This window comes from Alligator mississippiensis, chromosome 7 (genome assembly GCF_030867095.1).
Source record: "Alligator mississippiensis isolate rAllMis1 chromosome 7, rAllMis1, whole genome shotgun sequence".
Classification (NCBI taxonomy): Eukaryota; Metazoa; Chordata; order Crocodylia; family Alligatoridae; genus Alligator; species Alligator mississippiensis.
This window is the reverse complement of record NC_081830.1, coordinates 34,406,503-34,432,944: the sequence shown is the minus strand read 5'-3', so window position 1 is coordinate 34,432,944 and position 26,442 is coordinate 34,406,503. Positions and strand designations below refer to the sequence as shown.

Sequence of the window (26,442 nt, the reverse complement as noted above, 5' to 3'; positions counted from 1 at the left end):
TTTTTACCAGATTATGAGCCATTATATTTTCTGATATGGAACATCTTAAACACAAATTAAAAGAAGCATTAGTTACCATCATTGTCAGTAATAACAACAACAGTAATAACAATAAGAATAGCAATAGGAATAAAAGCAACATTTTCACTACACACATTGAAAAAGGAAAATGTTTCTAGCTTGTTTTTTTCACTTGCAGAATAAAGAACTTATGAAACAGTGGTGATGGTTAATCAAACCACAGTGAGTGAGTTTATTCTCCTAGGATTCTCCACTTCTTCACATATGCAGGTTCTCCTCTTTTTGATGGTTTTAGCTATTTATATCATCACCCTCCTGGGGAACATAGTTATCATGCTGGTGATACAGGCTGACCCACACCTACACACTCCTATGTACTTCTTCTTGGGAAATTTATCTTTTATTGATATCTGTTATTCCTCAGTCACAATCCCAAAGATGTTGCAGACCTTCTTGGTGGAGAGAAAGACTATTTCATTCAGTGGCTGCATCACACAAGTGTTCTTCTTTGTTTTCTTTGCTACAGCTGAGGGGTTAATACTTACAGCAATGGCTTATGATCGGTATATAGCCATATGCCAACCTTTGCATTATGCTGCAGTCATGAAAGGTTGGGTTCATGTCCAGCTGGCATGTAGTGCATGGATAACTGGGTTTTTCTATTCCTTGCTGAACACTCTACTTATGACGGACTTACAATTCTGTGGGCCTAGTATAATTAACCACTTCAGCTGTGAGCTCCCCCAGCTGTTCAAGCTCTCATGCAGTGACCCTTTTACCAATAAGATGGTGATTTTCACTGTTGGTATATCACTGTGGGGAGGGGCTTTTCTCATCACACTGAGTTCTTATGTTCGTATCATCTCTACCATCCTGAGACTTCAGTCAGTGGAAGGAAAACGCAAAGCTTTCTCAATTTGCTCTTCCCATTTGACAGTAGTTATCCTGTATTATGGACCAATTTTATTTAGGTACCTGAAACCCACCACACAGAACTCAGAGGATCAGGACAAGTTCATCTCCACGATTTACAGCATTTTAACACCCATGCTGAATCCTGTCATATACAGCCTGAGAAACCAAGAAGTGAAAAGGGCTTTGGGAAATGTTTTTGGCTAAATAGGGTGAGCACATGGAGCAGCTAGACAAATCAAGCACATTTTAAAGAGAAGCTCTGTTATTAAACAAGACTTTTTTTAAACTCTAAGTGTTCTCTCTGTGAGTTTTTCTAGTGAACTGGTCTCTCATTAGTAATACAAATAAATATTGAACCCTGTTCACTGTTCCAACTCAACACAGTTTTGGAGTAAAAGAAAAATTGGTAATACCTAGGTGGTATTCTGGATCTTGCATTACACACCAAATTGTTGCTCTCATTCAAATACCAGATCATTCAGATACATTTTCCCATTGTGTACATTTCTATACATATCAATGGAATTTTTTATACATTTATTATTTCCCAAGTGATCCGAACCAACGAATCAAAGGTTTCTTAGTTCCTGAACTACAAACAAGCTAAACACTAGGGCTGTATGAAACTTCAATCTCTGATTTGATTTGACAGAGATTCAGCCCAATTTGGTGGCCAAATCTCTGAATCAAATCAGGAGACCCTTTAATCTCTCCAAATTGAATCGGAACCCTGCAAATTGACTCAGGAAGATTTGGAAAGATTTGACAATTCAGACAGACACAGCTTTAAATGTTTTTTCTACATACCCCAAGGTACCAGGCAGCTCGTGAATGCTGCGATGGTGGGGTGGATGGAGCATCCCACAGGAGCACGGGGGGATCCTGCACAGGGGGAGCATCCCACAGGAGCGTGCTCAGCAGCAAACCTAGAAGCGGACCAGAAACACTTCCAGTCAACTTCCAGGTCCACTGGGGAGTGTGCGGGGGGAGGGGGGTGCACCCCAACTCAGTGACTGGTGCCTCCTGGGTCTGGAGGGGCACCCAGGGTCCCCCCATGGCCAATCGCTGAGCCAGGGGAGGGGCGGGGGGATCCCCTGCACACCTATCGGCAGACCCAGAAGTGGGTCATAAGTACTTCCAGTCCACTTCTGGGTTCGCCACCGAGCACGCGGGCCTCCCCCCTCCCCACCCCATGTTCCTGTAGGACACTCCATCCACCCCACCATTGTAGCATTCACAAGCCATGCCTGGTACCTTGAGGTACGTAGAAAAAACATTTAAAGCTGTGTCTGTGGCCAAATCGCTGATTTTCCGAATCAGCTTCAAATCTTCAGTTGAATTGAATTGGGGACAGTGATCTGAATCAATTAATCAAATTACTATCCCCAATTTGGGCTGAATCCAAATCAAATACAGCCCATTTTGCAGACCCCTACTAAGCACTGGAATATATATTAAGGACACCACCATAAAGTGGGATGCACAAGTGGAAAAAGCCTTACTCCTACTTTCCCATGAGTGCACTTTTAGGAGAAGGAAGATGATTATATAGAGGTAGGAGAGGAGCGTGAGCATGCAAGGTGTGATGAGGCTGATGGTGCCTCTTCACAGGAGCCCGAGGGCCCCAGCCACAGATTACCTGAAAGAAACATCACCATGCTGCGGAGAAAACTCCCAGTGTGCCTGAAGCCAGCTTTATCAGTTTGGCAGGTGACCCGGATCGGCTTCTCCAATGCCCCAAGAGATATTTCCAGCTGGGCAACTTATCAGTGAGGGAAGAGGGAAAGAGAGAGTGAATACGGGCCAGGTGGACCCACTGACCACCCAACCCAAAAGGCCTTTATCCTGAGGAATGGGGTGGCAGACTAGTTGGTCTGAGAACTTGAAGGAGACCAGGAATTGTAGTGTGTGTTAATTGCTGCAGTAATTCATTAATTATCATGGTGGCACATCAATTAGCCGGATGCAGCAAAAGCAGCAGTGGCAAGGATCACAATCCCCAGTGTGCTGAGAGCAAGGGGGAAGCTGAGCATGCCAGACAGTTTTCTTTTCCTTTTTTTTTTTATTGTTCCTCTTGTTTTTGGAAGTTGAGTCCCACAAGGGATGCCTACAGTCAAACTCAGACCCAGGTGAGCACCACCCCTCCCAGAAGTCGTGGCAGATGAGAATTAGGAGGAAATACTAGTCCGACTAATTGAACTGGTGTGGCAGTGAGACACCCCTGCAGGCTCCTGAAGGGGAGAGGGCAGTCCCTGTGGGCCCAAAACCCCACAAACAGCCCCCCCCCCGTGGGGGAAACTTGCTTCCGGGGTGCAGCCGGAGCAGGAACCGCAGCTGCGCAAGCTGGCATTACGCCAGTGGTTTAATCATCTGTTCCCCAGGTGGGGAAAAGCTGAGCCAATCACAGTGGCCATTCCAGCTGCTGCGGGAAGATTTAAAAGCCCCACTAGAACCCAGGGGTCAGAGGCGGTGAGGGAGCACGCTGGCGTGGAGCGTGCCAGACATGCTGAGGCCCCTGCAGCAGACAGGAGCAGCGCAGCTGGCTCGACACCAGCAGGCAGAGCAGGCGAGGTGTTTGAGCCCCCTGTAGGAGGCTGGGAGGAAGGAGGCAACTCCACACCCCTCTTCTCCCCAGAGTTCTATTTCTTTTGACAAAAAAAAAAGAAGAATAGGTGCAAAGACAAAAGCGCCCTACTCAGAGGCGCTGAAGCAAGCAGCGGTCGATCAAGCATGACCAAATCACACCATGACCACATCCACACCATCCAGTTGGCAAGTGGATGGGGTATAGGGGAGGCAGAGCCCCGTGGAACATCGTACCCTAAATGTGAGTACTACTGTCCATGGGGGCCCCCCAGGAAGAAGATCTCCACTGAACCCTCCCTTTATCTAATAACACCAAGTTATGGCAGGTGAGTTGAGGGGCAGGGTCCCGCACCGGACGGATAGTACATCACTCAGGGAACCCCCACTTAAGGCACCTTTAATTACACCTGGGCTTTCCCTACTGAGGACAGACAGATGGATGTCATCAGGATGCAGAGGACCACACCCTTATGCAGTGATCCCATGACGCAAGGACCCAGTGCAATACTCCTTGTAACAATATTGAGTAAAACGAGGTTGAGGCGGGTGCTGCTGCGAGCCAAATTCACCAGGGGTTTGATATCACAGAAGAAGTGATGGACATGGTTAGGATCACAAAAGGGCAGTTGAGAGGTCATGACTGAGTGCATCAGGGCATGCAGGAAGCCAGTGCTCCGGGTGGTTAGTGCCAGGAGTAAGCAGACCTGTTGGCTCATGACCACAGCATACCACAGTGGGTTTCTGATGGCCACATACCAATCATAGGCCATAACACCTAGCAGCAAAACTTTGCTGCTGCCCAGGAAGTGAAATACTGGAGCTGGGCCAGGCAGCCTATGAATCAGTTGGCCTGGTGTCCTGAATGGAAGTCAGCCAGCATCTTGGGCACAGTGAATGTGGAATAAAAGATGTCTAGGCAGGAGAGATTACCCAAGAAGATATATCTAGGGGTGTGAAGCTTGGTCTCAGCTATCACCAGAACCATGATGGCACCATTCCCCAGCAGGCTGGCTACATACAGTCTAATGAACAGTACAAAGAGGAATTTCTGCAGCCACCAGGCATTGGTCAGACCCAAGATGATGAACTCATTCACTTGTGTCAGATTCTCTATCCCTCTGTGAGAAAGAAAGTAACATCAGGAACAAAGCAATCATTAAACATTGACTAGAAAGCACTTCAACTAGTGGGTTGTATCCTCACTAAATGAAGTCACTATGTCACTGTGAGGGGAAGTGTCAGAAGCAAGAGAAGTCACTACTCATTTGTTTGAATTTAGTCAAATATTATTTTGTTGAATTTAAGATATAGATTAACACAAACATCCAACAGATTCATAGACTAGTTAATGGAGCACTGTCAGCTTTTTTCATCCCTGTCATGTGTTACAACTATACTTCACTTGCCAGGAATCTTGTGTTGTTTCCCCAAGGTAGACTGGGCTGGGGGTATAACACCTTTCTATGACATGTACTTTCTCTCCTCGGGTTCTTGGGTTTGGAAGTTGATTCCCAGAATCCTACACAAATTAGACACACACTTTTAAAATGTATACATGTGTATTTTTAATACAAACACATTTGACAAAAATTAAAACTGAAAAAAGACTATCTACATTTCTTTCTTGTCCACAGTTTTGTCATCTCATAATGGCAACTGAGTCAGGTGTCTCCTCTCCTCTCCTTTCCTTTCAATGATATCCTTTGTTTAAATTTTAATTTTTAGCCTGGATCCATCCATCTGCTTCTCCCTATGCATGAACCTGGGGCCCTTTCATATATTTCACAGATTTCATAAATATTAGGGCTGGAAGGGACCTCAGAAGATCATCGAGTCCAGCTCCTTGCCCAAAGGGCAGGAAGTCAGCTGGAGTAATAGGATCCCAGCTAGATAAGCATCCAAATTTCTCTTGAAGGCATTCAATGTAGGTGCACGAACCACCTCCAGTGGCAGGCTATTCCAGACCTTGGGGGCTTGGAGAGTGAAGAAATTCTTCCTTATGTCCAGCCTGAAACAGTCTTGCAGTAGTTTATAACCGTTCAACCTTGTCATCCCTTGGGGTGCTCTGGTGAACAATCGTTCCCCCAGATCCTGGTGAACACCCCTGATAAACTTATAGGTGGCCATCAGATCGCCCCTGAGCCTGCACTTTTCCAGGCTAAAGAGTCCCATAGCTCTCAGCCTGTCATCATAAAGTCTGTTTTCCTGACCTCTGATCATGCACACTCCTGTCCTCAGGTGTGGATGCTTTACCCCAGAGTTTGGTATCATCGGTGAACATGGCCAGTCTGCTTCTGACTCCAGTGTCCACATCATTAATGAAGATGTTGAATAATATAGGTCCAAGGACAGAGCCTTGGGGAACCCCACTGGTCACAGGGCACCATGAGGATAGACTTCTGTTAACCACCACCCTCTAGGTCCAACCACAGAGCCAATTCCCTAGCCAGAGGACCGTGGTGGACCCAAGGCTGCAGTTGGCAAGTTTTGCTAAGAGGTGATCATGGGATACCAGATGGAAGGCTTTTTTGAAGTCAAGATAAATGACGTCAATCTCCTCTCCCTTGTCCAGTTGATAGGTCACCTGGTCGTAAAAGGAGTTAAGATTGTTCAAGCAAGACCTATCCACAACAAATCCAAGCTGGCTATCCCTCAGGATATTACCATCAGCCAGTCCATTAAGAATGGCCTCTTTAATAGTCTTTTCTAAGACCTTCCCCAGGATAGAGGTTAGGCTGATGGGCCTGTAGTTTGCTGGATCCACTTTCCTCACTTTCTTGAAGATGGGTACCACATTGGCCTTCTTCCAATCTTCAGGCACTTCACCAGAGCACCAGGTGCTCTCAAAGATCCATGCCAGGGGCTGGAATATGATGCTAGCCAGCTCCTTGAGCACCCTGGGGTGTAGACTGTCAGGGTCAGCTGACTTGAAGGTGTCCAGCCTCTCAGGGTGTTCCCTCATGAGGTCAGCATTGATGGAGGGCAGGGAATCTCCCTCCCCCCGGCCCCTCTGTTCCGTAGTGGGCAGGGGCGTCCCATGGAACTGATGAAAGACCGATGCAAAGTACCCATTTAATAGGTTTGCTTTTTCCTGAGCGTTGGTTGTCAGATGTCCCATCTGGTTTAGCAGGGGTCCAATGTTGCCCTTGCTTTTTCTCTGGCTCACCACATATCTAAAAAAGGACTTTTTATTGTCCTTGATACTTGTTGCTAGTTGGAGTTCCGTCACAGCCTTGGTTTTCCTGGTTCACTCCCTGTAGGACCGGACCAGTGCAGAATATTCCTCTTTGGAGGTGGATCCCATCCTCCATCCTTTGTAGGCCTTTCTTTTTATCTGAAGGAGGTCCACTAGTTCCCTGGAGAGCCAAGGGGGCTGCTGTGCCCTTTTGCTGCCTTTCCTCCGAGACAGAATAGCATTAGCTTGTGCACCAAGAATTGCTCCCTTGAGGAGCAACCACTCTTCCTGAGCTCCCCTCCCCTCGGGGTTATGGTCCCTTAGGGCCTTACTGACAAGCCTCCTGAGCTTGTCAAGGTCAGCTTTCCTGAAGTCAAGGACTTCTGTATTGCTGACTGACTTGCCAGCTTTACAGCAGATGGTGAAGGTGATCAGCTCATGGTCACTGTCACCCAGCTTCCCGTTGATCATTAGCTCACTGATTAGGTTGTCCCCAGTTGCCAGTACCAGGTCGAGCAGCGCTTTACCTCTCATTAGCCAGTAGACCTCTTGTGTCAGATAGAGGTCATCCACCCAGGAGAGGAAGCTTTGCAACTGCTCGGATTTAGCTGAGCACTCTTCCCATGAGATGTCTGGGTAGTTGAAGTCTCCCATGACAACCAAGGGGCTGGAGCATGTGGCCTCAGCCAATTCCCTGGTGAACTCCTGGTCAAGCTATTGACTTTGGGTGGGAGGTCTGTAGTAGACTCCCACCATCGTGTCCCCTGTGCCGTGTTCCCCATGGATTTTAACCCAGAGGGTCTCCAGCCGTCCACCCTGGTCACCAATGTGAGCTAGCAGGGAAGCATAACTCTCCTTGACATACAGAGCTACGCCCCCGCCCCTTTTGTCTACACAATACCTCCTGTACAGGGTATAGCTATTTATACCTATGGTCCAGTCATGGGTGGAGTCCCACCAGGTTTCCATTATCCCTATGAGATCATAATTATTTGCATTAAGCAGGAGGACAAGTTGATCCTGTTTATTCCCCAAGCTCCTGGCATTTGTGTACAGGCAGGCAAGTGTCCCCTTGGGGGCCCTTGCCTTGCCTACCGGTGGTTCCCGGGCTGAGGCATGAGTGGGCTCCCTTAAGTGCTTTGGCCTGCTGGCTTTGCAAGGGTTGCTCAGTGGGCCAGCAGTGCTGGTAGTCCCCCATCCCCCAGCTGGCTTAGTTTAAAGCCCAGTGGAGCAGGTCAGCCAGTCTGGCTGAGAAGGGCCTCCTCCCCAGTGAAGAGAGCTGAAGGCCATCCCTTCCCTGCAGCTTGCTGCCTCTCTCACTAAAGAGCAGGCTGTGGTCATGGAAGCCAAAGCCTTCCCGATGACACCAGCGCCGCAGTCTTTGGTTCACTACCTGGATCCTCCTCTCCTTCCTCAGCCTGTAGCCCGAGACTGGGAGGATCAAAGAAAATACCACCTGTGCCCCCAGACCCTTTAGCCCCACTCCCAAATCCCTGTAGTGCCTCATGACCCAGCTAGGAGCGCTCCGAGCCATGTCATTGGTGCCCTCGTGGATAAGGAACATGGGATAGTGGTCAGTGGGCTGGAGGAGTTTAGGGATCTTCTCTGCAATGTCTTGGATGTGGGCTCCTGGGAAGCAGCAGACTTCCCAGGCTAAGGGGTCAGAGCAGCAGATTGCCCCCTCAGTCCTCCTCAGGATGGAGTCTCCCACGACAAACACTGTGTGTTTTGTTTTGGGGAGATCAGGAATGGTAGCTACAGTAGTGCCCATGTTGCCTGCGGGAGCTGGCAACTCAGCAGGCTCTGCTGGGGCTGCAAGAGGTTCGTACCCATTGCATAGCTCTAGTGGGGCAAAGGCCTTGGTGCGGCGGGCCTTGGGCCCTGGGCTGGACAGTAAGGGAGGTCTCCGAGTCCTCCCTTGTCCTGGAGGGAGACCTGGAGGGATCAGGGAGTTGATCTCCTGCTCACAGTCCCTAATGACACGTAGTCTCTGGACTGCAGCCTGGAGCTCCTCTAGCTGGTGCACCAGAGACCCCAGTAGGGAGCAGACCCCACAAGGGGAGGTGGCCATACCCCCAGGCCCCAGAGCCTAAAAAAGTAACAGGCATCTCCCATAGCTGAGAGCCAGAGGCTCCTTCTGCGTGGAGCCCGGAACCACGGGCTCCATCTGGGTGGAGGCCTCTGAGACACCAGAGGGGGGGGCCGCAGACCCCTCAGGGACCCTCAGGGTGCGGCGCATGCCCAACTGTGTCATGCTGCTGGTGGGCTGGCTATGACTGGGCCTGGCTTCTCTAGGGTTGGGGCACACAGGCAGGGCTGCGGGCCCTCTCGCTCACCCTCCTGCACAAACTCCGCACTAAGTCATGCGCCAGGCAGACAAGCACACCTGTTTGCGTGGCCTGGTCACGTGGCTCCCTGAGGGCTGGGCGAAGTAGGGGCTGGGGCAGGGTGAGGCCCTCCTTGGCTCCAGCTTAGCCGCCTCCCTGTGGCTAGGCTGGGGCTAGTCCCTCCCACCAGGGGCCCCGCTTACATCTGGCTGCTACTGGGGGGTCGGCAGGGGTGCTGTGCAGCAGTTGGAGGGGTCGCTGAGGCCTTTCGGGGAGCGGGGGCACAACGGGCTTGCACCCACGCATCTCACACCACTCCCAGAGCCTGTCTTAAAACACATTGAGTTATTTCTTTGCCTCTTTTTGGCAGGTCAAAGCACTTTCGAAATCTTGGTTTGCATGGAGCTGGGTGTCAGAATTATCCATGCTAATGGTTCTGCGGGTTCCAATAGGCCATAAACTGAATTTGAACTGAAAAGTTCAAACAAAGTCAACAGCATCCTTGGTTGTATTAAGAGGATTTTCTCTTGCAAATCAAGGTAAGTGATTCTTCCACTCTATTTGGCATTGATGTGGTTTCACCTGAAGTTCTGTATCCAGTTTTGGGCCCCACATTTCAAGAAGGATGTGGACAGATTAAAAAGAGTCCAACAAAAAATTATTAAAGGTCTGGGAAACATAATTTGCAAGGGAAGGCTGAAAGAACTTTGAATATTTAGCCTGGAAAAAAGAAGACTGGGGTGGGATTTGATAACAGTCTTTAAACCTCAGAGGGGTAATTATAAGGATGACAACAGACTATGCTTTGTAGCTCCAGGAGACAGAAGTAGGAGAAAATGGTCTCCAACTGCAGCAGAGGAAAATTAGGAAGAAGTTGCTCACCAGGATGGTGGTTAAGCATTGAAACAGGCTAACTAGAGAGAGAATGTGAAATCTCCATCCTCAGAAGATTTAAAGAGCAGGTTAGACCAGTATTGTAACAAGAGGTGGGCAGGTGAGGCCCCAGTCCTAGGCACTGATTTAGAAAAGGTACAAGTTGGTGGCTGCTGCTATAATATCTTTCACAGTTATATCGGAAGGTTTTTATCTCCATCTATTCTTTCTTCTGCCCCTTGCAGACATCTCCACATTCAGTTAAACATCCAGTTCAAACAATAAACACAATCCCAGTAACCAAGCTGGCTGCTATGCAGTACTACTAAATTACAATGTGACAGCTCCACATCATACAACATTGAAGACAGAGTGATAGGATTACTTCTGGCCATTATATCAGCAAACAGTATGTCATTGGAACACATGCTAGGACATTACATTTCTAACGTTCTCAGTTTTGGGTGCTGTGTCTAGTGCTCACAGTTTGGTCACCTTACTGGGAAAAATACAGCATATAGGAACAACATTCTATCCATATAAATGATTGTGAGCCATCTGATAGGTGGCTCCTGCCCCTGCTACACTGTGCTTGAACTTGCCCCCCTACCTCCCCTCAGTACCAGTGCTACCCTTTATTTGGCACCCAAGGCTCATACCCTGGTCACCCACCCTTAGTTACACTACTGCATAGACAACCAAATGAGGTCTGAGCTTTGTCTGAGGTCTGAGGCTTATTTTGTCTGAGGTTCAAGCTTTGTTTAATTGTTCTTTTATTGATTGGGTACTGTGGGACTAAAGATGGAAAAACAGAAATAGATATAGATACACTTATCGATATACATATATAAAGAGAGAGGGGGGAAATGTAAAATATTAACAATTATTTTATTTGTAGATGCAGAAAATGATATGGCAACCTGAACATACCTTATACTCATTGGAACCCTCATTATGAAGAGGGAAAACTGTTACACTGCAAAAAAGGTTTTCACAACTAATATTAGTAAAACTCATGGCATTTTCTCTCCTCCTCCTGCCTGAAGCTGCAGAAATAATCCTGAGATGTTCCAAAACAAATAAACACTTTTTTAACAAAGTCATGCTTTTGGAACCACCCAATTCTCCCTATGGGCAGACAATACTGTTGCTGTCCTAAACCCCTTTTGCAAAGCTCAGCTTTTAGCTGATTGGAAAACTGAATGAAATGGAAAACAGACAAAAATATATTATTAGTGTTTGTTTGATTAAACTTAGTACTTTTGATTTAACCATATATGGGTAGAATGTGATATGTGTGTAAGGATGGGAATGGTGCAGAATACTGTAACTTAGTATGCTAAACAACTGTAGAACCATTTACTTGAGGTGGAAATTTCAGGGATGCCTAATGGACCAGGAAAATGAAAGGAGCTGTTTAAGGCAGGAAGAGGAAGCTGCTATCTATATTGTGCTACTTCTGGAGGATATGGTGCTCCTTTCACAGATTCCCCAAGGGAGCACTTGCTTGGGACTTTCAAGCTTCTATCATCTCTTTGAGTGTCCCATGAAGCCTGCCAAGAAATAGCTTTTAGAGTGAGTGAGTGCCTGGCTTCTTGGACATTGAGACCAGGCCTTCTGGTCCCTGTTTCCCCACAAAGGTTTTCTGTCTCTCCCTTGAGCTTAGTTCCCTGAGAGAAACTTGACCTGTTCAGTGGATGCAATGTACCCAGAGGCTCAAATTCAGTGAAAAAGTTGGCCCTTCTTAAAACAACACAACCTTTACTTGTCCACATTAAAACAACAGGAAGGGTCCTTCTTCCACAGAACTCAAGAAGTCTGTCAGGAAAAAAAAGCCTCTTAAACTCCTGCTGTTTTTATCCTGCCTATCTTAAGAGAATCTCAAAGTTTTCTTGATGGGCTTAGGCCCACAGAACCACAGCACAACAAATAGGTCTAGTTGTCTATTTCCATGCTCGTTGGGTCTCCCTTTTCAGGAACTTCCTTCAAGTACCTATTTGGCACTAGAAACAGAAATTAGTGTTTTCAGTTGCTTTTCTGGGACCACTTGATATGATGGTACAGGATAAGCTGGTCTTACTTGATGACCCTTCATCTCCTAATAGAGAAGTTAGGCAGGTCTCTACAGCTCTGCTTCCAAGCACAAGAAACCTTTGTTCCACTGTATAAACTAGTCAGAGGAAGTGAGGCATGCAATGCTGTTATAACATAGATACTTTAAACCTGAAATTTTACACAAAGGCATAGTATATCACAGTTCCCCAGCAACATAGATTCCTGGGAGGACAAGCCTGCTTTGAGGGCTCTTAGGAGAGAAACAGCAACTCACAAACCACTTGATGCTGAAGTTCAAGTTCCTGGCACCATAGGACTGGGAAGCAATCAAGAACACCATTAACTCTGTCTTTGCCTAGCCACATATTGGGTGCTACTATGGGAACAGTCAGTACACGCAGTGATATTTTTTCATATGAGAGAGAAAATGCTCCTCCATTACACTTTGGCTTCTAGATACCTGTGGGCAATTATAAGTCCTGTATTTCTGCCTTATCGCATTTAATCATGAACCTCTTCAAGGCAGCAAGCTCACTGGCATCAGCCTGAGTGATCAATGGAGCACCTAAGACCTTGTGCTTTAAGACCCCAAACACAGAGGAAGCCCAGAGGCACACCTAGTGCTGCAGCTGGGAGTATTCCTGAATTGTCTAGCTTCAAAACACTTTCCCCAGGACATTGAAAATCATCTTGCCTGTCCAAAGACCTCTGAAATACTTTGCTTAGCTATGTAAAACTATTTCCCCCTCTGCCTCACACCCCAGACCTCTTCAAGAGGCTTATTTTTTGTGCCAAGTTATGGTGGGCGAAACCAGGAAAAATGTAAGTTTCTTTAATTAGGGACACCACTGGCAACACAACAATGGATTTTTCCTTTCTGTGGACCAAGACCTTGTGGTGGGCAAGAGGCTAATGTGTTCCAATGATCTTCAGAACTGTCATCTGGAGTTTACACTCCTGGCAGGGTCACACATGGCAAACAGACCAGAGGGGAGGGTCCAGCCAAACTATGATTAAGGCCCCAGTCCTCAATGGTAGATCAAGTGGGAAAAAAAAATGTCAGGATCTCAGCAGCTGTAAATATGAAAAAAGGCTCCACCAAGATGGAGGTCTCCCATCATCTAGGATTTTCCCATGCCAATGGGTCCAGACCTAGTTAAGATTATGTGGTTGTTGTTTCTGCCCACCAGCTTCTTCATGTTAAACAAAGTCCTGCACAGGCTTCTACCACAGGAAACAACACTCTACCAACCACTATTCCCTCTCTTAACAGTTGTTTGTGTGAGGAGTAAGCAAGCTACCCTGTGAAAATGAAGGGTGGAGGATTGGGTCATCCTAGGGTAAAGGTAGGAAGTGACAGGTCCTTTTCTCAACAGCAATTGATAGAAGTCAGAGAGTAGGAGAGACAATTTTCTTTGTACCTGCAAGCCTATGAATGACTTATATTAGTCCATTAATTCATGAAGTCCCTGAATTGCTAAACTGCCTTTTAGCTAAGCACCTGTGAAGTAGCAGTGCAGTCAGAGAAAAAGACAGTAGAATTGGCCCCAGAACACTTCAGAGAGGTTCCTACTGTTGCCCGAGGGCTTAGACTAAATGCTCCCACATTCAACAGAAGCCTATTCGCCAGGGTTAATAGAGTGTGGTGGGGTGAAGAGGAGGGCATGGACATTTGCGGAGTCATCTTGGCATCAACCGTATATTGACAAGCCAACATAAGGAACCATAACCAGGTGTCTTAGTACTCAAGTCTAACAAGTTACAAGGACATGGCAACTTCAGCACTAGGAATTTTCATTTGCAGTTGCTTTTTAAGAGCTTCAGTATCAGACAAGGACCTTGTACCCCCCATAGATGGCCCTATCATGTCATGGGGGCATGGGACTGAAGACACTGGACTGCCACATTGTGGAGCAGAGAAATATACTAGGGGAGTGTATCAGAAATCACAGTGGCCAGCCACCCTGTGTGAATTGCTGGGGGGTTAAGGTCCTGGACAGCAAGAGGAAGGGGTCTATCATGCCATGAGTGTTTGTAATGTGCTAGTTGTGAGAGGATGGCAGTTAGGAAAATAGAAAGGAAAGGGGAACAGCTGGACATGATGTTGAGGGTCTAATGTGGTTTAAGTTCAAGGGAATGCCCTGCCAGGATGAATGGGGTCTGTTTGATGTCAGTCTAATTGGAAGTTTCTCATAGGGACCAGTGTCAAGCCTGCAAATCAGTGTTGCTGAACAGAAGAAGGGACACCTCAGACTCTTCCAGACCTGCTGGTGCCTGCTTCTCAGCCACAGTAACCACTGGGATTGGATGGATCTCCTTTTCCTCCCTGTTTGAGGCATCAGAGTTCTTGGTAGCTTAAGGGCTGCCATGATGTTGATAACAAAAGAGGCCTTTATATAGCATTATCCAACACAAAAATTGGTGATGGCTCCTTGTAGATGGTGCATGTCAACCTGCAGTTGCTAGACACCTGATTGGCCTCTCAAGCCTTCTTGTACCACGCCATCAGCAATTCTGCCTTTTAGTGACATTGGTGCCAGTTTGTTGAGTTAAGATGTCATTACAGATGCAAACTGCTCATAAATGCCATTGTTAATGCATCTTTTCTAATGTGAATGCTGGGTCTCCTTGTCATCCCAAATGGCAAGTAGGTCCATACCTCAGGATTCTTCTAGGTGGTAGAACAAATCACAGAGAAGGCAACATGAGGTTGCACTGACATTTTGTGTTCAGGCCTTGGATGCCATGCTCCAAAAGTGTGTTTAATGTTGTCCCAGGGCAGCAGAGGCTAAGGTCCCTGAGATAAGTGTCAGAAAAGGTGAGGACTTGTTGCGTCTGTATTCCCAACGCTAAATACTGAGAGTCACCCATGAGCTGGGTCATAAAGGCTCCCCTTCCCCCCTGCTAAGTAAAAAATTGTGATAAACACTTAACAATTCTTTAACTAGGGTGGCCTTTCAGAAGTTATTAATTAGGTTTTGACCCTTGACAATGAGTACTTTTACTTATGGTAAACTATTTCAGTTAGTGTTTGACCATAGTAACATAAAGTAAGTCAGCATTTTCCTGTTTAAATCAGCAAAAACATAGAATCTGTCCTTCTAAGATGGTCTGTATACAAGGTTACCCAAAATGTGTTCCAGTCTTTATATAATGGAAGATGTATGAAAGACGGATATACTTATGCAAAAAACCCTAATGTGTTCCTTACTATATCTATAGGCACATATATTACTGAGCAAGAATGGATTTTACAGTCCATATTAACAGGAATTGTTAAGCCACATGATAAATATCATTGCAGATTTTAGTGCAGGAGAAGAAGCCATCACTTTCTCAGAGTCCTTTCATGGAAAAGTCTTCTACCTACAACTTTCCTCATGGCAGTTTTTACATCTTTGTTCTGCAAGGTATAAATGAAGCGATTTAAAGCTGAGGTAATCACACTGTACACAAGAGCAACAATCTTCCTTTCTTCCACAGAACCTACTGATGTAGGACTCACATAAGTATAAACCACTGTCCCATAGTACAAAGTCACTACTGTGAGGTGGGATGCACAGGTAGAAAAGGCTTTGCTCCTGCTTTCTCATGAGTGAACTTTCAGGAGGAGGAAGGAGATGATGTAGACATAGGAGAGGACTGCGAGCACACAAGGACCCAGAGCAATGCTCCCTGTGATTATGTTTAAGAGGTTGAGGCTGGTGCTGCTACAAGCCTAGTTCAGAATCGGTTTGATGTTACAGAAAGGGTGGTATACATGGTTGGGGCCACAGAAGTAAAGCTTAGAGGTCATAACCAAGTACAGGAGGGAGTGTAGGAAACCCATGGTCCAGGTTCCAACTGCCAAAAGCAGGCAGACGCGCTGGCTCATGATCACTGTGTAGCATAATGAATTGCAAATGGCCACATAGTGGGCATAGGCCATAATGGTTTGTCCCCAGCTCTGGGGAGAGATGCATGGGCAATAGCCCATTGTGCCCCCGTTGAGCCCAGGGCCCCCCAGTGGAACCCCGACCTGGACCCCAGCACAGCCAGAGGTAGGTGGGGCCCGAGGCAGGGAGGGAGGGACCCCAACTGAGACAGCTGCAGGGCAGCTGAGTGGAAGTCGAGGAGAGAGACACACCCCCAGCTCCTACTTGGCCCAGCCCCCAGGGAGCCATTTGACTAGAGCCTTGTGAAGAGGATATGCAAACAGCTGCTCTTCTGGGCCTGGCACATGAGTTTAGCACAGCAGTTTGCATAGGAGGGTTAGTGGCAGGGCCCAAGGCCCTGCCAATGAGCCCTAGGGAAGGTAGTCCCATCAGCAGCCAGACTACCAGTGGCATGATGTGGATGGGCACATGCCACACCCTGAGGGTCCCCTCAGAGTCTGAGGCCTCTCCCTCTGGCACCTCAGAAGGTCTCCACCCAGGTGGAACCCATGGTTCCAAGCTCCATGCAGACGGAGTCCCTGGCTCTTGGCTGTGGGGCTGCCTGGCATGTTTCCAGGCACATGGGACCGGGAGCATGCCCACCTCCCCTTGCAAGGTTTGCTCCACTTTGGAGTCTCTGGGGCACCAAATAGAGGAGCTCCATGCCACAGTCCAGAGACTGCATGACATCAGGGATGGTGAGCAGGAGATAGACTCCTATTGCCAGGCCCTTCACCCCCTGGAGGTAGAGTGTAGACTAAGCTCACCTTCCAGGACAAGGGAGGACTTGGGGATCTCCCGTACTGTCCAGCCAGGGTGTTGGACCAAGGTGATCAACAGCCCCAAGACCCGCTGCACCAAGGTCCCCCTCTGGAAATAATGCCTAACAACAGAGCCTCACTGCTGCCCAGGAAGTGGAAGAAGTGCAGTTGTGCCAGACAGCCACCAAACAAGATGGCTTGGTGCCCTGTAACGAAGTTCACTAGTAGCCTGGGCACAGTGACTGAGGAATAGAAGATGGCCAGGAAGGAAAGGTTTACCAGGAAGAAGAACATGGGGGTATGAAGCTTGGTCTCAGCTATCACCACCAACAAAAAATAGAGCCATTCCCCAGCAGGCTGACCATGTAGTGTCAGGAAGAGAACAAAAAGGAATTGTTGCAGCTACCAGACATCAGTGAAACTCAGAAGGATGAACTCATGCACTTCTGTCTGATTCTCTATCACTGTCAAAGGAAAATAATAAAATCAGAAGAGGAAAAAAATAAATAAGCTAAAGCTGCCACAAATGAGCATGACCTTGGTCCTCTTTTCAATTCAAGAGTGGGGTGAATGGAAATGAGGCAATTTCCATTTGCGACCTCTGCCAACCCTTTCGATGCTGGGCAATAAAGCAGAGAACTAGAATGTTTGGGTGGTATTTAGCAGCCACAGGGGCAGAAGGGAAAAAACAACAAAGTCAAATCATTTACCTTGCATACTGTGGGGGAAGAAATTCTAGTTGTTTACAACACCTTTACCTTTGAAAGAGGTCAAAATATGAAATTAAGTAAAGTATTGTCCACATTTCAGGAGTACTGCAAGCTGAAAAAGAACAAGATTTTTGAAAGATACAGATTTTTTAGGTGCAAACAAGTATAGATTAGTATGTCATTGAACTATAGAGACTGAGTAAGAACTGTAGTTTTTGGAAACTTGACAAAATATCTGATTAGCTATAGAATTATTTGCAGGATTGTAGACACTGTATGAGGGCTGAATGCATGAAAGGAGGCTATTCATGTAGGAGGCATGAAAGAATGTGGCCATATAAAGGGTAGAATTTTCCATTGCTAAGGTAGGTGTGCAGTGACCATAGAAAACAATACAATCATACCTCAATTCAGTAGCAATCCCTCGATTCAAGTGTGATGGGCTAGGTGGTAGTGATTTATCCCAGGGATTTTGAAAGGGTAAGAGATGATTGGAGGGCTTGGGATTTCCTCTCCTCACCAATCAGTCCCCAGAGACTCACCCTTCATGTACCCGGATTGTCCCCTTGGGTCACCTGGAGGGGGAAAAAAGAGGGGCAGTGCAGCTGACTCAGGAGAGACCAACAAGGGACATCAAGGAAGGAGTTTCAAAGAGCTGGCAAAGAGCTGGGCCAGTGGGGTGAGAGCAGTTGCCCCAGGAAGCACCTGAAGAGTGGGACCTGCAGGCACTAGTTGGACCCTCAGCAGTACAGCATGCAGCTAGCAGGAGAGGCTCCTGCTGGGCTCCAGGATCCCCTACAAGAGGCTGTGGCCAGCAGGAGAGGTTCCCCAGCTCCAGAAAGGATCTGAGCAGTGACCCGAGAGGTTCGCAGCTCTGCTTCCAGCTCCTCTAATAAGAGGTCAGGAAGTTTCATGTGGGGCCAGGGCTCCAGGAAGGTCAAGACCCCTAGCAGTTTGAAACAGCACCAGCACTGGTGGCTGTGTGGTAGAGTTCCTGCTTATCACATGGATGATCACAGTTCAAGTCCCAACTGGGATGATTTAGGATGAGGAAGTGATAGAGAGAATTGCTTGTTGCAGTGGAAAGGGGGTCATTGTGTTCTCCCTTTTCACCCTGCCCCCTCCAGGTACCCAGGCCCTATATTCCTTGTTATTTGATGCTTTATATTTTGCCAACCAGTATGGTCTGTTCTGCTGTTTATGCTTTATATTTTGGTTAACCCTGTCTTTTGTCAACTTGATGACTATGTCTATGATTACAAGTGTCTAACCTTTATTGAATCCTGCCGCCTCGGGGCATTGTAGTGTCCTCTATACCCCCTCGTTTATACTGGTTATGTTCCCAGTACTGTTCTCTCATTAAAAGGTATATGATTAAGTCCGCATTAGTGATCTGTCTCTGCTCTATAGGGGGAGGAAGGTCCCTACACCTCCCACAGGGCTTGTGCATCTGCTCCGATCCCTTCAGTTGGAGAGGGGGTACCTCTTGGAGTGCCACCCGGGTTACACAAGGATGATCTCTACCACGGTTCATTGACGGGTCTTGAGGCGATTTAAAAGTCACAGACCTGTCTTCAGAATGTGCAGGTCCTTCTGCAGGCTAGGAATGCTCTCCTTTTCCTCCCTCTGCTCTCGCTTCTCTGCTTCAAGGCAAAGTGTCTTGCCCTTGAAATGGGCTGCTGCTTGGTTGAGTTTGTGGTGCCATTGGAGTTGGTTGGCAGCCAGCTCCTCCTAGCTCTTGATGTCAGTATCTATTTTCTCCCTCCCTGTCTTCAATGTATCCTTGTATCATTTCCTCTGGCTACCATGAGATCTCAGACTGTTCATAAGCTGGGAATAGATCACTTCTTTTGGGACTTGAAAAAAAGTCAGGCATCTGCACGCAATATCTGGTCCAGTGAAATTGGTGCTTGAGGATCACTGACTCAATCCTGGTAGGTAATGTTGTCTTCACCAAGCAAGCTGGCATTTGTGTGGCAATCTTCCCAATTGAAGCAGACAAATTTTCCATAGTCATCATTGGTGATACCTCTCTAGGCTCTTGAGATGATGGTAGCTTACCCATGTTTCACATCTGTAGAGGAGGGTGAGGATGATGACTGCATTATGGACCTAAATCTTGTTGTCTTTATTCATTGCAATCTCTATAAAAAGACATCAAAGCAATTTCCCAAAGGATGCACTTGCATACTGGATCCTGTGCTGGATCTCCTCATCAATGTTCACTCTAAGAGGCAGCACCAAGGTAGGTAAAGTGCTCAACTACCTCCAGGGTCTTTCCCTTGATGGTAATTTGGAGAGCAGGTTTACATCCATGGCTCAGGTCAGGATGATAGAGCACTTTAGTCTTCTCAATGTTGAGGGAGAGGCCCAAAGTTCAATAGGCTTCTCTGAAAAGATCCAGCATGATGTGGAGGTTTTCTTCAGTGTGCATAATGATGGTGCAACCATTGGTGTATTGAAGGTCAAGAACGGTTGCTCCGAGTACTTTGGTCTTCAAGTGAAAATATCCCAGATTGAAGAGCCCTTCATCTGTTTGGTGTTCAGTGTGAATTCTGGAAGGAAGATGGTCTTTACTGAGAACTAGGAGAGGCAACATGACCCCAAACATTATGTTGCATTTGGAAAGTTCTGTTTTAACTGTAAAAAGAGAACCCATTTTGCCAGGTGCTGCAGATCCCACATACAAAGAACTCAGATATATATCTGAGACCATAAAAGAAGAATTTAGATAGATATGGTAGAATCAAGGAAAATGAATGAAGGGACTGGATTTTGCCAATGGAAATACCAGGAACAATGGTTTCATTTAAATTGGACACTGGAGCTCAGGTAAATATTTGACCAGAGCAGGAACATGGAAAATTAAAATTGAGACCAAAAGTAAGTCCAACAAAAACTGGATATCCAGTAATATATATGGAGATGCATTGCTAATGTCCAATATAAAAACAGAGTATACAACCTTTCATTAATCATACCTAGGATGGTGACACTGATTTTTGGTCTGGAAGCTTGTAAGAAACTCAATCTAGTTAAGTGTGTGTTTGCACTACAAGAAGAAACATTTTTGCCTCCTGATGATTATCTTGGGCATCATAGCCCAAGTCTGAACAATCTACTTAAAACCAATTATTCCACAACACAAAAAGTGACCATGTCTATGGGAAGAAATGTATCTAGAGACACAAATGCAAATACCATCATGCAGACAGAAAAAAAATTAGCTTCACAGGTCTATAGCTAGTGACCTTTGTGCTATGTGCAGAAGCACAGCTGCCAAAAGTGCAAGTCAGTTGGATCCCAGTACAGGGGCTCATGTCTATAAAGACTTGGAGAGAAAACTTCCCACCAAAAATAAAAAGCTGATTTATTACTTTGTCTGTGTGAGAAGAATGTTAAACTTCCTGAAAGAGTCATGGGGTGAGGGGAGGAGCATCACCTTTGTGCTACCATAAATTGTTTTATATAAACAGGCATTCATACCTCATTTTGCTCCACAAATGCTCAAATTTGTGACCATGACAGAAGGTAGTATTAAATTGGGCTCATATCTTTGCTTACGGTGGGAGACCACAGGCAGTGTGTGAAGCTGTACATGGTGTCCAACTGCCCTGAGGCAGGGCCTCCACGCACTTGAGTCCAGTCCTACACACCCTGGAAATTCCTGGGCAGAATTAGACCCCTCAAGCCTTAAGTAGAAGTTTCCCCCTCCAGGCATGTCAATAACTCTGAAGAACTGGAGTGAGGGACAGGATTAGTTTAGCCACTAGAAGGTATCATGGCTGCCCTCAGGGCCAGTCCAATTATAGTCCCTCAGTTAAGGAGCTAGTTAGGTAGAGCCAGGCAAAGGATCTCCTGAAAGGTTGCTTACCATGCTATGATTAAAGTTCGTTGTTCTTCTTGTTCATGTATGCCAGTATTTATTAAACTCAGTGATCACTTACTCAGTGTAAGATGTGGATCCCAGTGATATGATCTCAAAGCTGTGGCTCTTTCCTTTTGTCTCTCTTATCTACCCACTTCCATAGGGAAGCAAGTTTGCCTAAAATGATTAATGCCTTGTCATACATCACAGCACTATTGGGGATGATTCATTACTCAAAAGTTCCAGGTATTGATGCTAATAATAAGTTTCTACAGATTGACCTTCAAGATGTCCTTGAACCTCTTATATTGCCAGCACTAAAACAGTGACCATGAGTGAGCTGGGAGCATAGGACCTATTTTGGGAATCATTTGTTAGGCAACCTTATGACACGTCCTACCCAATAGAACTGGTACTGTATAAACATGGCTTTTATGCTTACAGAGTTTGGATATTTTTTTCCATATCAATTTGAACAAAGACATTGCTGATGACAAAATTCACAGAAAATTATGGCTGGAACGGACCTCAGGAGGTCATCTAGTCAAACCCCCTGCTCAAACTAGGACCATTGCAAGACTTTCAGGTATTTCCAATAAGTTGGTCAAGTTTCACACCCTTACAACAGGGCAGGGAAGAAGACAACAGCCTGGTAGATGAGAAGTTTGGTTTGGGCCCTGATGTCATGATAATGGAAAATATAGATATTATAGATTTTTAGGGTCGGAAGGGACCTCAGAAGATCATAGAGTCCAAACCCCTGCCCCTGGGCAGGAAAAAAGCGCTGGGGTCAGGTGACCTGAGCCAGGTGTTTGTCTAGTCTCCTCTTAAAGATTTCCAAGGTAGGGGAGAGCACCACCTCCCTTGGAAGCCTATTCCAGACTCTGGTAACCCTTACCATAAAGAAGTTCTTCCTAATGTCTAATCTAGATCTGTTCTCTGTCAGTTTGTGGCCATTGTTTCTAGTTACTCCAAGGGGTGCCCTGGTAAACAGTATCTCCTATTCCTTGCTGCCCTCCACCTCGACTCCTGCATCTAAGCAGTTTGCTATTACCTGTGGGGAGGGGGTCAACAGGGGCCTTGTGTTGCTGTATGATTTTCTCCTGCACTGACTCAGATCTCTCCATGACAGTGGCAAGTTTACCAGCAGCTCCCCAGTAACGCCCGAGACAAGGGCCATTAATATCCTGCTGGCTTTCTCCACCTATAGATATCTACAACCAATGCACCTGAAAAGGGGTTGGGGAGGGACTTGGTTATCCACAGATGTCCACACAGAAATAGAATGGCAACTTACTATAGTCATCTATATATACACACATAACTTTTTTGGTGGGGGAGGTGGGGAGCAGCTAGCTTGAACGTCTACATGGGCGGCATCTATCTTTGTAGCAGCTACCTAAGCACAAACAAAATAATTCTGATCATCTACATTAGGTTTTTCCCCCCTCAGGAGTTCTAGGTGTCCAGTGAAATAATATTATAATGTCATACTTTACGTTTTATTCAATATAATGTTTTTATTTTTACAGAAGTCCAGATACTACCACCACTGTTGCTCATACCAAGTATTACCTTAGTTTCCAAGTTCTCCCATTGATAAGAATGGAACTAAAGCCAGAATAAAGGTCTTATTCTGAAAAGTACTCTACTCTCCAGAACTCAAAAAAAAAAAAAAAACAAAACAAAACACAAAAAACAAAAAAACCAAGAAGTGCTTTTACAGCATGGAGGCTGAAGTAATAGTCATTGTGAGTACTTCCACATAGCCACATTTCCCAAGGATAGGGAGTGGGCTGGACTTTGTAGCCTAGTTTTTCATTCACGATAGATCATTTACAAAATAATTCAACCTCTCCAAAAATTTAAGAATACAGATCATTTAGAGATAGCTTTCCTCGTTGCATCTTTCATCTCTTTGTTTCTTAAGCTGTAGATGATGGGGTTGACCATGGGAGTCAGGACAGTGTAGAAGACAGAGAAGATTTTGTTCAGACCTCTAAGTGCATCAGTATCTGGTAACATATAGACAATGATTAGAGTTCCATAGAAAACTGTGACTGCAATGAGTTGAGAGGAGAAGGTAGAAAATGCTTTTTGCATCCCAGTAGTAGAAGAGATTCTCAGGATGGTGTAGACAATACAAATGTAGGATATCAGGGTTAAAAGAAAGGCAAAGGGTAAATCTATGGAGGACAGCAGGAAAGTCAAGAGAGTAATCACATAAGTATCATCACAGGAGAGCTTTATCACTGGGGTGAGATCACAAAAGAAATGATCAATTTAATTGGGACCACAGAACGTTAACTGTGATATCAAACAAATTATTATAGTACCAGCCAGAAATGCACATATCCAGGACACAGCAGTGAGTTGCAGGCAGACCCTGCCATTCATAAGAACTGCATAGTGCAGTGGTTTACAAACTGCTATGTAGCGGTCATAAGACATCACAGGTAGTAAATAATGTTCAGTGGTCACTAGGGAACAGAACCAATAAAACTGTATGATGCAGCTGCTAACAGAAATAGTTATTTGTCCTGTCAAAAGACTAGCTAGCATTCTGGGAATGATGGTACAAGTGTAGCAGATTTCCAAGTAGGACAAGTTACCCAGGAAGAAGTACATGGGAGTGTGAAGGCACTGATGAGCCACCACCAGTACAACAATGAGGATGTTCCCAGCCACAATCACAATGTGAATTAATAGGAACAGCAAGAAGCAAGTAATACACAGCTCAGGGATGTTCCCAAATTCCAAGAAGATGAATTCCATGATGGATGTTTGATTTTTCCTTTCTGCTTTCTTCATGATCTATGTATAGTAGAGAAACCAAACAAGCAACACGCCTCAGAGAAATTGCTCTCTCATTAATGTTTCATTCATTCAGTCATACGGGATTCAAGATAAAAAAGCTGTACGTTGTCTTTCAAAACTATACAATTCAGATACTGAAGACCTTAAGGAAGATGGGGGTTCATACATCCAGCAATATTTGGACTCTTTGAAAAGAGCCCAGTACCAGATACTGCGTAGAAAGTGTTTAGGCACTGCAATGTGGATATGCAGTTTCATATGTGACGATTGTTTTTTCACTGTTCAGTAAACTAACAAACAGTTTATGCCTGGGGGGCTCAACCTTTTGGCCTCACAGGCCAAATGAGTGGTGTAGGGCTGGTCCATTAGCTGGATTAGACCCCGCACCCCAGGATCAGGCTGCCACACCTGGATCCATACCAAGCTCCCCCCACCCAACCATATGCCAGAATTGGGGCTTCAGGACCTTGTGTACCTCTGACCGGCTCTATAATCCAGAACTGAGGCTCCAGGGTGCTTCACTGCTTCTGCTCAGCTCTGCATGAGTGGATCAGCTCTAGGGCCTGCACTACCTCTGCCCAGTCTCATGTGGGAATTGGACTCTGGGGCTAACACTGCCTCTGCTGGGCTCCATGCAGCAGGATCAGGCTCTATCTTGCCCTGAGCGCAAAATCTAGCACACAGGGTCACAACCCACAGGACGGCTCATGGACCCATGGGAAGGTCTGCAGGCCAGAGGACAGTGCCAGGGGCTAGGTCTAGCCTATGAGCTAAGGGTTGAGCACCCCTGGTCTATGCCACTTAGTGGCCACCCCTGGTAATATACCCATTTAAGAGCCTATCAAATGATCTATGTTTGTTCTTTCCAAGTTACAGATATGGTGCCCCTTCCCACAGTGTGAGGGCACTTAACGTTCTTTAGTGATTTTAGCATCACGCTATCCCTGATCAGGACCTAATGTACAAAGGTTAAGGGGCATACTGTTAAAGGGATGGAACTCAGTGGAAGTTATGTGCCTAGCCTCTTTCAGGTGTGTTGGTTATAGCCTCTTTTGGCAATCCCACCAGGCGCTTAAAAAAAAAAACAAAAAAAAAAAAAAAAAAAAAAAAAAACTCAAAACTCAATAGGAATTAGGCACTTGAGGTCAAATAGGAGTTAGGCATTCCTGAAAATGTATTAGGGATGTGCATGAATCTTTAGGCATGTACATACTTTTGAAATTCTGGCTCTAAGAATCATGCATATCAGCACTTCCCTGTGGGGTAAGCTATGATGTGAGTTTACAGCATATCAGCTACTCCACAGTAAGCACCCCTCTGCCTGTTCTTGCTTCATTATCAGTACAGGCTAGCTTGCTCCTCCTTTCTCAATATGTAGGATATCTTATGTTTACATCTAGGTAGGAGCATGCTCCTGGATGGTTATGGAAGAGCAGCTGAAGTGCTATAGAGTCGCACCCTAGCATATCCTATGGTAACCTGATCATGCACCTATGCCCTGAGGGATTTGCCCAAAGTCTGTAATAGAAAAAGAAACTGAATGCTGGACCTGCCATCTCACAGTCTTCAACCCTAGCTTACTGTCACAACCCAAAGTTGTGGTTTTTTGTTTGTGCGCGCTTTGGCACTGCTAAATTATTTTCCCGCCGACTGTAGCTTTTTTTGCACGATAGAGTTCTCTGCTGCGGGAGAGAACTCTGGTGCAATGGGGGATTTCCCGCCAAATTACAGCTTCTTTGCAGGGTGCATTTCTTTTGCATACTAGTGATGCACGTTGCAAAGGAGTTCCCGCCATTTGTATTTGGATTCGCGCCACATAATTGGCCAGTTCCAAGTGTAGGCACACGTGGCGGCTAGCTATTGGCTTGCTAGCCGTATAAAAGGCTTGGGTAGTTTCTGCCCAAGTCAGAGAGAGGGAGAGGGAGAGGGAGAGGGAGAACTCGCCAGGAGGAGGAGACTTTGTACTGTGTGAAGATCTCCAAGCGCTGCAGACCCAACGCACCTCTCTCAAGCTTAATAACCGAACCCGCGGAGCTTTCGCTTCTAGCCTCTCCCCATTGCCGATCGCAATCCAAGATGTATCCCTTTCCTGTAAACCCAATTTTTGAACCCACGGAGCCTAAACAACTCCAGGGGACCAGGGAACCGAACCCGCGGAGCCTAAACAACTTTGTGGGAGCAACCGAATTTGTTGTAGTCCTCTAGCTAGGACTTAAGCGGAGCTGCGCCTGGAAACCTGTCCAGCCTACACCACTACCATCTTTGGGTGTAAGTAAACAATCTTTTCAATCAACCACTACGCATTTGTAACTAATTCTAGCTCGCCACCGGTTTTCTCCGACCCCGTGTGCCCGGGCTGCTGGCCACAGCCCGCGTGCGCAAAAAGATAAGCCGCGGATCACCCCCCCCCCCCCCCAAAC

The 26,442-nt window shown here is 46.3% G+C and overlaps 2 pseudogenes; both read right to left on the bottom strand.

Moving 5' to 3' along the window:
* Nucleotides 1–434: 434 nt before the first annotated feature.
* LOC106739300 (olfactory receptor 12D1-like) lies at nt 435–10,850 on the bottom strand (annotated as a pseudogene).
* A 4,430-nt stretch (nt 10,851–15,280) lies between these two features.
* Nucleotides 15,281–24,016, bottom strand: LOC102575783 (olfactory receptor 12D1-like; annotated as a pseudogene).
* Nucleotides 24,017–26,442: the final 2,426 nt, after the last annotated feature.